The 12948-nt window shown below is 41.9% G+C and overlaps 1 protein-coding gene across 3 annotated transcripts in view; it reads right to left on the reverse strand.

Annotated features, from left to right (window-relative positions):
- Positions 1-12948, reverse strand: part of MBP (myelin basic protein) — a 104630-nt gene that overhangs the window by 59871 nt on the left and 31811 nt on the right. The gene's annotated exons all lie outside the window — the stretch shown is intronic.

Consider the following 12948-nt stretch of genomic DNA (forward strand, 5'->3'; position numbering starts at 1 on the left):
AGCCTCTTTGCTGTGCCAGCTGGATCCAAGCAGGGCTGAGCGGAGGGATACTACCACCTGGTAGTGGATTGAATGTTTCAATCATTCTGCCTGTCATACACGGCCCATAGGCTTTGACATGAGTAAGTCTGGATCGAACCCAGAGTTCAGGCAGGTTGAAGGCGCAAGGTGTCTGAGACTTAGTAGGTCAAGGCCATGATTTAGGTGAGAGACTAAGAACAAGTATGCTGCTCTGATGCTTCCAAGAGAAGTGAAAGAGACAAATTAATTCATTACACTGCTTACACACTTCTGACATGACATTAGTACAGCCATTAAGCAATTAGGCAGAGAGAGCCGAGAATCCCAAGATGCAGATGTATAATACAGGAATGTCATAAATAAAAGCCACTTTCCTGAATGAAAGACTAATTTATTTCAGTACTGATTTTTATGCCTAATCCTAACCCTTATCTATCATAGCCCTGAAGCTATAAACCTGTACATTCCAGAAGCAAGAATGTTTGAAATGCTGCAAGATCTAAACATCTGCTCTGAGTTTATTGCAGATTGCAGAGCAGTAAAACCTATAATCTTAAGAAGTTAGCAGCAGAAAATGAAAAAACAACAACAACCCTCCTCTGTGTTGTGTTCACAGATGGTACTGAAGAGTGTTTCTGGGATGACATGGGAGCATTAATGATTTGAAATTAAACAATGCTAATAAATGAACCAGCCATGTAACCAGTGTTAGAACCTGAGATATGAAAGCCAGGAGCTAAATGGCACCTTAAACTTATGGGCACAACAATGGAATGTCTAGGCACACTTTTTATAACAAGAATACAAAGTTGAAAATGAATAACTGCAGCTAAAACATTATGTTCATTTTTCACATGGTCTAGTCTTTCCCCTGCTCACCTCCCCCTAATATTCTTAAGAGGGTCTCTTCTCCAGTCTTCAAAGAGTAGCTGGAAGTAGGGAGGCAGAAAAACCTCCTCCGTTCCTTCCACTCTGCAATTTTAATATGAAATCTTAGGTGCAGTACTGCACCCAGAGCTCAGAAACTGCTCGCCCTAATGAAATTCCCTGTCGCAAAATGTGCTTAGAACAATGGGAGTTTCGAAAACTGCATGTAACATTCCCATCTTCTTCAATTTATTTAGCTTTACTGATAAATTCTGTATTCATGTGAGATTGCAGATATTGTACTATTGTGATATACAGTAGTTTGAGATTTGTTTGCATCTGGTAATCTGGCAATCACAAGAATTTAACGATCGGAAGTTTGTATCCATATGAAATCAGAACCAGGTAACATCAGTAGAAATTAACTCAGACCAAAATTAAATTGTGTGCAACTGCATAAACCTGAAATTCTGAATTCTGCAGGGAGATCACAACATTCTCCTTTAGAAATGTGTCTGTATATTTAACAGATGTTAAAATAAAATGGGATTAAACAAATTGGAATAAAACGATATAAAACCAGAATGAATAAAAGTAGGAACAAACTTAAATTTTTTACTCTCTCTGACAAGACACAGCATTGTCTCAAACATTTCCCCTTGTTGTAAATCACTACAGGAAAGGATGCTCATCCCTGTGCTTAAATTTACGCAGTAATATTTAGAAGTCATCTGTTCATCAACTTGACTAAAAGGCAGAGAGACAGGCTATGGAGATGCCTTGAAGCCCCTCCTTCACTTAACCACAGCCATGTATAGCAGCGAAATATCTGAAAATGACTAAGGTTGCTGAGGAGGTGTCTTCTTCAGTCCATACTCCAGTCTTTCAGCCAAGCTAAACTTTCTGGAAATGTACTGAATGCGCTATTAACACGACAGTGGCAATTGAAACTAGGCTGAGTATGTCTTTGTTGGGCTTTCAAAAGAGTCTAGGCCACAAATATGAATATTGCAATCACAATGTTCTTTTAGAACTTGCTGAAGAACAATGCAGGCAGCCTCATAAAAGCCTACAGAATATAAACTACCTGAAAGTGATGTTCAATGGACACTGCAAAAACTCTGTGTTAAAAGTACCTGGGGGGAAATAGAAGCTGGATAGATTTATAATGTGATCTCCTAAAGCCATCTATTTCAAGCACACTACAGTTAATGCAATGGAGCGCTGATGAGGTATCTGTACCATAAGAGAGCAAACAAACACAAATAATAATAATAGTAATTAGGAAGCAAGGAAGGTTGGCTGGCAACTGGAGACACTGAGAGGCACACACAGACACACACACAAGTGTTTTTCAGCAGTTGGCTAATGGTGTAAATTTCCTTTTCCAGAGGAAATTATTATTACTACTATTTATTAAATTATACAAACTCTGCAGATCTCAGGGAGGTTCACAACATAAAATTACAATATACAAACCACAAAATCCATAGTAAAATTAACAACAAACCAGTAACCCCGCCACAATACATTTAAAGGGGCATTGGATGTTAATCAGACCAAGGCTTGGTTGAAGAGGAATGTTCAGCTACCAGCCCTAATAGAACTACAAATACCACGTGGACTGCTAAGTTTCTTTAAGGGGGATGGGACTAGGGGAACCAGCAGAGGTCTTCAGTGAATGCAGTGTGAGACAAAGCTGGACTAATTCTAGGGGATGGCTCCTGGTTCGATGAAAAACTTCCATAGTAGGAAGGTGTTTGCCTTTCTTCACTGGACTGCCCACCTGCTCCATCTCACCTGCTGCAGGTGAGCTATGGTGCTTCACTGGCACAAGGGTCAACTTCAAGGCACTCTCATAAGGGAGTGTCAGATCTGAGGCCTGGATGTTAGTAATCGCCACACCTTGCGTGACCCGGCAGGTAAAAGGGGGATAATTCTGTCAAATTAATCTACAATTATATCCTAAAGGAAATTATTTCACAATGCTGGGGACACTTATTTTTGAAATCACTATATAATTATTTTTAGGCTGTTAACTCATTTATATGCTGCAATTCATCATCCTTCTCCCTTGCCACCATATGCCTGGTGGAATTCTAAAGCACACCCTTTACCTCAATTCTGAACTAAGCTTTTATCTGCAGGTCAGTTCCATCCCTGTCATAAGCTCATTATTTTCCACAGTCATCTCAGAGTAAAAAAAGGAAATAACAAGGCTTCCATGTTTGCCGTGCTAACAAAGAAAAAAGCAATTGGTTCTCTACCTTTCTTATTCCAAGTATGAAGACGTTAGCATGTCAATTAAATTTCTAATTTATTTTTTTCAAAATTACAGCAATTACTATATAATGGATGAAAGATTTCCTAGCATTAAAAAAATGATTTTTCTATTGCACCAGCAGCATGCACCCTGAAGTGAAATGTTTGCTCAACATGAACATAATTTCCTGATGCTATCCTTTTCTCATTGCAGCAGGGACGAGGAACCTGTGGCTCACCAGCTGTTGCTGAACGACACTACCCATTATCTTATTTAACATTATTTCAAAACCACTGAGCATTTAAATAATCTCCAAGCAGTGCATAATATTATTATAAAATATACAATATAAAACCACCAATATAAAACCCGTAACATTAAAAGCAGCTTCAGAAAATACAAAGCTTCAACACAAATAACCGGGGAAGGCCAGAGCAAAAATAGAAGTCTTTAGATGATGTGTAAACAGATGGTGCCTCCTGTACAGCAGGGGGCAGTAGCGGATGGCAAGGTGGGCGGAGGCACTTTCCTGACCTCCCAGCAGGTGAGTTGCTGTTACTTACCAAGGTTTAGAGAGGTGAGGTGGCAGGGAGGGCAGCACAGTGCAGAAGCTTTAGCAGGGGAACAGATTGGCTCTGCTTGGTGCGTTTGCACCTTGCTGACCTTGCCACCACCTTTCCTCCTCCCTTCCAGTAAGCAGCAGCAATTCACCTGCCTCCACCCCACCATACCACCTCCTATCAGCAATAGGAAAGATACCCCAAGGAATAGGTACAGCAGTCGAAAATGCCCCTTTCTAGGTCACCGCTATACAATAATCTGCAGGTTGTAATGCCACTAATGCTCCTCACAACAGAGGTTACCTGAGTCTCTAGAGACAATGATGACTCTAGTAGCACCTCTAAACTATACACTTGTTCTTGCACAGGGAGTGTAAATCCATGCAGAACAGGCAAGTTCTGGGAACCACTTTTCGCTTAGCCTGTCTTATTCAATTTCAGTTTAATGGCCCTTATCCAGACCACCATTGCATCCAGGCCCCAGTTGAGAACAGGCAGAGCTTCTGCTGGTGTAATGGAGAATTAAAGCCACATGTTATCAGCATACTGGTGACACCACACCCCAAATCTCTGAAGGATTACTCCCAATGGCTTCCAATAGATATTAAATAGCATAATTCCTGATTATTGGTCATGGTGGCCAGGACTGATGAGAATCCAGCACCATCTGAATGGCTACACTTTCTTCCTTCTTGCTTTACTATGTAAATATCTTCCTTAAAATCCTATAATCAAATAAAAGTAACTGATCAGCAAGTGTGTTACATTACAGAAGCTTATGGGCTTGTATCCAATACTGCACTAAGTAAGTGTTGCACCAATGGAAAGATTCCTGTGAGTGCCCCTACAAGTTTGCCACAAATCTGCTCTGGAGGGTAGTGGGGAAGCCCCAGAACAGACCAAGGGGGACATGGGGGAAGGAGAGAGTGGAAGCTGTGTTGCACAAGCAGGAATCCTTGCGCTGACAGGACGTTGACTCAGCATTTCCTTAGATACAAGCCATGACGTGCAAATCATAGACATATGCAAGAATGCTAATGATTTATAAGGCTTTCTCTTAGATTTAGAAAAAACTAAAACCAGGTAGATGTGGCTAGCTAAATACTAAATCAAAAACATTAACTGTGGCATTTTAGTGGTTTTTTTGTTTATTTACAACAACAGTGGCATTTGCACAATATTTGGCTGACCTCAGAAAGTCTAGCAAGAAGAGAGCTTCATATCACATGAAATTTCCGTAGCAGCTTCAGATAAATATCTATGATTTCTAGTGAAGATGTGGAAATTGCAAGGAAATGATTCATCCAAATACCATAGCAGGGAGTGGCTTGTTGCCTTTCACTCCCAGGTGACAGCTGATTCATCTACAAATAGAAAGTCCTGTTCTGCTAGAAACAATCCATTATTTTTCACCCAAACATGGTGTGTCATATCTATACAGTTGTTGTTGTTGTTTTCAAAAAAAGTTCTCTTCTGCAGCTAGACTACAGGTTGAAACTTAAAAGAAACTTATCTCACACATCTCATTTGGTCAAATGCAACTCCAGAAACTATCCTGGGAAATGAAAGGGGATGTTTAATGACATCTTGTGGTTAAAGGAAGGTATCAATTTTAACTGCAATTGGACATGCCAAAAACAGCCTATCGTTCTAGTTACCCTTTCTCTCATAATGTAATAGACATACCAATGATCCATCAATCACGGGGGCCACGTTTTTAAGGCCATTATAGCATTCCAGGATATTAATGTTCTTTTTCTAGTAAACTCAAATTATATTTGAAAACAATGAATTCCAGATAGCATTAACAAGTACATGTACTGACATGAGAACAGCAATACCAGAAAGAAGCCCAAGTTCATTTCCAGAACATACCCTAAGGATAAGAAACATTTCAATCTTTTTTCAGCTGAGCATTATTTGGTGACAGAACCTATGGAGTAAGCTGTCTTGAAGTAAAATAGCGGATGGCAGCACAGTAAACACAACTGCTCCATCAAGATTAAGTTCTCCTTCTAACAAGGCAGGCAAAGAGGGGAATTTAAAGAGGCAAAACCGTAACAGTGGAAAGAATTATGGAAATAAGGACACCATCTCTAACTGAGCAAATGAAGTAACTTGGAAACATACTGTGGAAATGTATCTGGCTAGGCATATAACCCCCTTGGGATTAGCTAGCAAAAAAATGCATTTTGATCATCAGTTGCTGTTTATTTAAAGAAAGAAAGAAGAGAGATTGATCAATTGCTACAATTAATAAGAGCTCTGATTTAAGTAACTGGAAAAAGCGGGAAGAAATTTGCTGAAAATAAAGGGGTGTTATTTTTGGATTGTTGTAAATTTGAAACAATATCTGGAACATTATAACTGAGGATATCCTACACAATTTATTGTGGGGCAGAAACACAAAAAATATGAAAAAGAAAATATATGAAAAGTGATTCTCTCTCTCTCTCTCTCTCTCTCTCTCTCTCTCTCACACACACACACACACACACACAGACTTATCTTAATGAATTTGCTGTGAACTATGAGTTCTCTCTCCAGTCAAAAGTTATCCTGATGATTTTATTTTCAGATAGAGTGGATCTGTATCACATCTCTGCCACTGGTGAGAGACAATGTTTATCAAATGAGAGAATGTGGACATGGCTTATCAAAATAGCAATTGTCTTTGGCTAATTACACCTACTGATGCCCTTCTATTCCATAAAGATTTGGATCCCTTCCAATCGGGATTCAGGCCTCATCACGGGACTGAAACTGCCTTGGTCGCGCTGGTTGATGATCTCCGGCGGGCTAGGGACAAAGGTGAGAGCTGTTTCCTAGTTCTGCTGGATCTCTCAGCGGCGTTTGATACCATCGACCATAACATCCTTCTGGACCGTCTTGAGGGGCTGGGAGCTGGGGGCACTGTCATACAGTGGTTCCGCTCCTTCCTCCTGGGCCGTGTTCAGAAAGTGGTGGTGGGGGATGAGTGTTCAGACCCTTGGGCTCTCACTTGTGGGGTGCCTCAGGGTTCTGTCCTCTCCCCCATGCTTTTTAATATCTATATGAAGCCGCTGGGAGAGATCATCAGGGGGTTTGGACTGGGTGTTCATCAGTATGCAGATGACACCCAGCTCTACCTCTCCTTTAAATCAGAACCAGTGAAGGCGGTGAAGGTCCTGTGTGAGTGTCTGGAGGCGGTTGGAGGATGGATGGCGGCAAACAGATTGAGGTTGAATCCTGACAAGACAGAAGTACTGTTTCTGGGGGACAGGAGGCGGGCAGGTGTGGGGGATTCCCTGGTCCTGAATGGGGTAACCGTGCCCCTGAAGGACCAGGTGCGCAGCCTGGGAGTCATTTTGGACTCACAGCTGTCCATGGAGGCACAGGTTAAATCCGTGTCCAGGGCAGCTGTGTACCAGCTCCATCTGGTACGTAGGTTGAGACCCTATCTGCCTGCGGACTGCCTCGCCAGAGTGGTGCATGCTCTGGTTATCTCCCGCTTGGACTACTGCAATGCGCTCTACGTGGGGCTACCTTTGAAGGTGACCCGGAAACTACAACTAATCCAGAATGCAGCAGCCAGACTGGTGACTGGGAACAGCCGCCGAGACCATATAACACCGGTCTTGAAAGACCTACATTGGCTCCCAGTACGTTTCCGAGCACAATTCAAAGTGTTGGTGCTGACCTTTAAAGCCCTAAACGGCCTCGGTCCAGTATACCTGAAGGAGCGTCTCCACCTCCATCGTTCTACCCGGACACTGAGGTCCAGCACTGAGGGCCTTCTAGCGGTTCCCTCACTGCGAGAAGCCAAGTTACAGGGAACCAGGCAGAGGGCCTTCTCGGTAGTGGCGCCCTCCCTGTGGAACGCCCTCCCACCAGATGTCAAAGAGAACAACAACTACCAGACTTTTAGAAGACATCTGAAGGCAGCCCTGTTTAGGGAAGCTTTTAATGTTTGATGTATCATAGTATTTTAATATTCTTTTGGAAGCCGCCCAGAGTGGCTGGGGAAACCCAGCCAGATGGGCGGGGTATAAATAATAAATTATTATTATTATTATTATTATTATTAAAGTGCCTAAGAGTCACTTTCCAGATGTGACTCTGCTTTCAGCTATGGACAGCCCAAAAGTATCTGGGAAGCTCATGAGCATACTCTGTTTCTGATCAGGAAGACTCAGAGGAGTTCTGGTCACTCCAGCTCAATAAAAAAAGTAGATGCAGCAGACAAGCCTATCTGTATAGCATGCCCACAACAAAAATAAAAGTAAATACATAGGTGTACACATATGTGAAGAGGAGAGCAGAACAGGGAATTTGCCCACCTGCAAAAAAGACCTTTTGCTTCAATCAATGGTTTCATTTATAACACATAGTCTATGTTTCAGTTTGATCATTCTTTCAAAGCCAGTGGAAAACTCAGCCGTATTATGCCTCATTACTCAGGAATCCTGGTTTGCAGTTTCCCAGCATACTTCTTTTCTACCTCCTCAAATATCATCCATCAGATTTGGCTCATTAGATCTTCTGGGCAATGGGACGGCAAAGAAAACACATAGAAGTGTCAGTGATCTGTTTAATACTCAGCGTCTTGTCTATTACACAATAAGAATGAGAAGAACTTCTAGAAAATCTGTTTCATGGGAATTAAGCAAACTTAAAAGTGGATTTCCTGAAGCTGAAGTTGAGACACCAATACTTTGGCCACCTCATGAGAAGAGAAGACTCCCTGGAAAAGACCCTGATGTTGGGAAAGATGGAGGGCACAAGGAGAAGGGGACGACAGAGGACGAGATGGTTGGATAGTGTTCTCGAAGCTACCAGCATGAGTTTGACTAAACGCCAGGAGGCAGTGGAAGACAGGAGTGCCTGGCGTGCTCTGGTCCATGGGGTCACGAAGAGTCGGACACGACTAAACAACAACAAAAAGTGGAATATTTTCCAATTACACCTCACAGCTAAGCCTGTTTTCTCCTCCAGGCCAGGTGGAAATATTGGGGACTCTACAAAGTAGGAATATTCCTAGTGCCCCCCCATCATCTCCGACCATTGTTCATGCTGGCTCAGGCTGCTGAAATTCAACAGCACCTGGAAGGCCCCAGACTCCCCCTCCTTGCTTTAGACTCCACTAGCATCTATTGCTCTTCTCTTTGATCTTTTCTCCAGTTCTTTCTAGATCCTGATTCTGCATGTGTTACTGGAATATGATCACAGCCTGTCAGTCTTAATAACTAATGAGCTGAATTCTGCTTCCAGTTGAAATTGTTATATCAACCCAGAAATCTGTGAGCAGATTCTTAAGAGATCTTTTGTCAGGTCTATTTATCATCAAAATAATGCAGGGAGTACCTCCATGTAACAAAGGCTCTCCAGGGAAGTGGTTATTCCAGATATGTTCCTCCCAAGAGGTACTTTAATCTTCCGTTGATTAATGACTTGCTGCTATAAAAGAAGCAGAAATGCTATTTGACTTGTCTTAAACTGATGTCTCTGCAGGAATGGATAGATGCATTAGAAGCAGACACAGACTCTCCTGGTCTAAGAAATATTGCCATTAGAAATGGGTCATACGAAATTGCAGACCCACCGAGGCCCAGCTGAATGGCCAACAGTTCTTCAGCCTAAAAGGCCATACACCACAGACTTAAAAGGGTGAAAAGCCGTAACTGATGCCATCTCAGACTCAGTGTACACATCTTCACTCCCTCCCCACAACCCTTGCTTCTCACTTTCCTCCTATTTTCATCAGTGATGTCACTTCTTTCCTCTCTCTCCTATCCAGGCTCGATAATCTTGGGGGTGAGTGGGGACGACAATTAAATTTCTCCTTCTGCTGATGCCAAATCTTCTTCTAAACTTCCTTTGTCTTAAGCATGTGGCTGTTTATCTGGGGAGGGCATGAATATGTTCATAACTGAAATTCTCATTCTTCAAGAGAATCATATGTCAACTGTGGCTCATAAGCCAATCATCATCTTCCCTGCTATGGCACAGCAACAGAATCAATGGGTCTTTTTTATTATTATTTCTTTACAAACATGGCGGCATAGGAAGATCCTGCTGGATCACACCAATGGCCCATCTTCTCCAACATCCTGTTCTCACAGTGGCAAACTAGATGCCTATGGGAACCCCTCAAGCCAGGACCTAAGAGAAACAGCACCTTGCCTACCTGCCTTTCCAAGCAACTAGCATTCAGAGGCATACTGCTTCTGACAGTGGAACATAGGCATCATGGCTAGTAGCCACTGGTAGCCTTTATCTCTACGAATTTGTCTAATCTTCTTTTGAAGCCATCCAGGTTGGTGGCCACCACTGTCTCCTTTGTGAGCACATTCCATCGTTTAGCTATGTGCTGCATGAAGAAGTCCTTTCAAATTCTCCAGCATTCAGCTTCATTGGAAGTCCGTAAGTTCTAGTCTTAAGAGAGAGGGAGAGAAACTTGTCTCTATCCACTTTCTCCATGCCAGGCATCATTTTATAAACTTCTATAATGTCACTTCTTACTTTTCTTACTGTTTAGGGAAGCTTTTAATGTTTGACGAACTATTGTATTTTAATATTACAGTGGTACCTCGGGTTAAGTACTTAATTCGTTCCGGAGGTCTGTTCTTAACCTGAAACTGTTCTTAACCTGAAGCACCACTTTAGCTAATGGGGCCTCCCACTGCTGCTGCTGCACCGCCGGAGCACGATTTCTGTTCTCATCCTGAAGCAAAGTTCTTAACCTGAAGCACTATTTTTGGGTTAGCAGAGTCTGTAACCTGAAGCTATGTAACCTGAAGCGTATGTAACCCGAGGTACCACTGTATAGTGGAAGCTGCCCAGAGTGGCTGGGAAAACCCAGACAGATGGGTGGGGTATAAATAAATAAATAAATTATTATTATTATTATTATTATTATTATTATATAAAAAGTGCCAAATAACGCAACTTTTCCTCAGAAGGGAGTTGCTCCATCCCCTTGATCAGTTTGGTTGCCCTTTTCTGAACCTTTTCCAACTCCATAATATCCCACTTTTTATGTGGGATAACCAGAAACGTACACATCATCACCATTATTATTATTATTATTATTATTATTATTATTATTATTTTCACAATCCTTTTTTTTTGTTTGTTTTAATGACCCTGAATAACTCAGTATCACCAGAAAAAATGCTCACCTCCCGGCCCACCCCTAACTCTCGATCTTTTATGCACAAGCTTAAAAGCACATAGTAGGGGTAATTACCTTCAGACAGAAATGGTGGGGGTGGGGGTGGGGGTGGGGGTGGGAGGAATATAATTTGAAGAAAAAGAAGGTTATCAACAAGCCATGCTTTGGTTTCTGCAGGGCAGTTCATGCCGTTTTTAAAATTTACAGTATAATCAGCCTGGATACAAACTGAAGTCTGCTGAATGTGGGAAAACAAAGCTTCCGCTCTCCCCATTACCTCTCCCACCCTGAAGACCAAAGCCACAAGAACATTGCCACTTCCTGTCTTGCAAAAACATCTCTTTCAGCTCCTGCCTTAATTATTTTAAGTACAGTGATCGAATGCTGCCTGATAGGAAGTCACCAACAACAAAACACACTGTATCTTAAACATTTGTACTTCAGAAACAAGACAATTTGAAGAGCGCTTTGCAAAAAGCAAAGAGAAATGGGGCAAAATTTATTTGTCAATATTCCCCCTATTTAAGGTAATTGTACCCCTGCTCTTCATGGTTTTAATAGACTTTCTAAGCCTGTTTCAAGAGTTCATGTAAAGAAAGGCTGAAAAGAACAGGTTGATGACACTAGAAGGGAATCATAAATGCAGCTGGGTTATTTTAAAGGAAGCTACAGTTCAGTTTGTCCATTGCTTCTTTCATTGGCAGAGCTGGCTAATTAAGGGAAGGTGTTCAGCGCACAGGTTTTATTCAAAACATCCACACTGGCTACATAATGCCTATACTGTACAGTACAAGGAAATTATTTCCCTGAAAAGAGCTGTTCACCCACAGGTAAAGTCGAATGGGAGGGTGCACAACTGACAGTTGGCTGAGGCTGCATGGTTGTGAAATTGCATAGCTCTCTCTCTTTCTGTGCCACCCCATCCCTCCTCTCCCTCTCTCTCACACAAAATGGAAGAAGAAGCAATTCCCAGAGAGGTGGGATCCATAGAGCAGGAGTGGGCCCACAGTGTCCAGAGAACAGGAAAATACTGCAGGCCATATGCAATTAATTTAAGGGTCTTTGGGCTGAAGTCACCCCAGTGCACCTTAACTTCACTAAACCACCTGCCCAATTAATAATATGAGTATTTCAAATCATACAGCTGTAACAATTTCATATCCAACTCCCCCCCCCCACCCATTTGCAGGTCAGGATGATTTTACTTCTTTTTCACATATGGTGGCTGAAGGTGGATGCTCAGCACTTATTGCTAAGAACCTGCCAGAACCCTTTCGAGTGACGTGACAATGTTATTGCACCAAAGACAACAGATAGTAACTAAAAACACAGAGCAAAAGACAGACAGTTGGACAGACAGATCTCTGCAGGCTGCAGCAAAGATAGGTGGGGTTGTTTGTGAAATCTAACTGGAAAGTTATCCTGACTGACACATGTAGCTAAAAAGAAGGAGAAATCCTATGTCAAAGTATGATGATGATGATGATGATGATGATGATTACCCCACCCATCTGGCTGGGTTTCCCCAACCACTCTGGGAAGCTTACAGTACTGTACATATAAAAACATAGTAAAAAAGCATAGTAAGTATGCCAGGAAAAGGTTCACAGAATGGTAAAGTTAATTGAATGAAATCACGTTATATGTTAGAAGAAATTAATTCTGTGCCCCATCTACATGTTCAGCACTCTACTCTGGGTATTTCCTTCCCAATAAAGTATCACTTGGTTCTGAAAATTGACTCTGGAAAAACACAAAAACCAGTACATGCTGGTTAAGATGTGTTTTAGGATATGTTGAAACACTAGCAAAACCAGTCACTGGCTCATATTTCAAGGGAAATGGCAAGAGAGAAATGAAACAGTTAAAATGAAACCAGCACATCTGAATCACTTTATTTACAAACCTAAATATCAGTGGTACAGCCTGCAGCATCTAATCACCACACAGAACCTCCCCTTCTTCAGCAGCAAAATTATCCAAGGACTTTTGTAAAGCTCCAAATCAAATATGCCATTAATTCCTCCCTCCATGCCTTTTGCTGTTTTCCTTAGCAGGGGTAAATAGCAGACTCTTCCAAGTTT

This window comes from Podarcis pityusensis (assembly GCF_964106645.2).
Source record: "Podarcis pityusensis genome assembly, chromosome: 7".
NCBI classification, from domain to species: Eukaryota; Metazoa; Chordata; class Lepidosauria; order Squamata; family Lacertidae; genus Podarcis; species Podarcis pityusensis.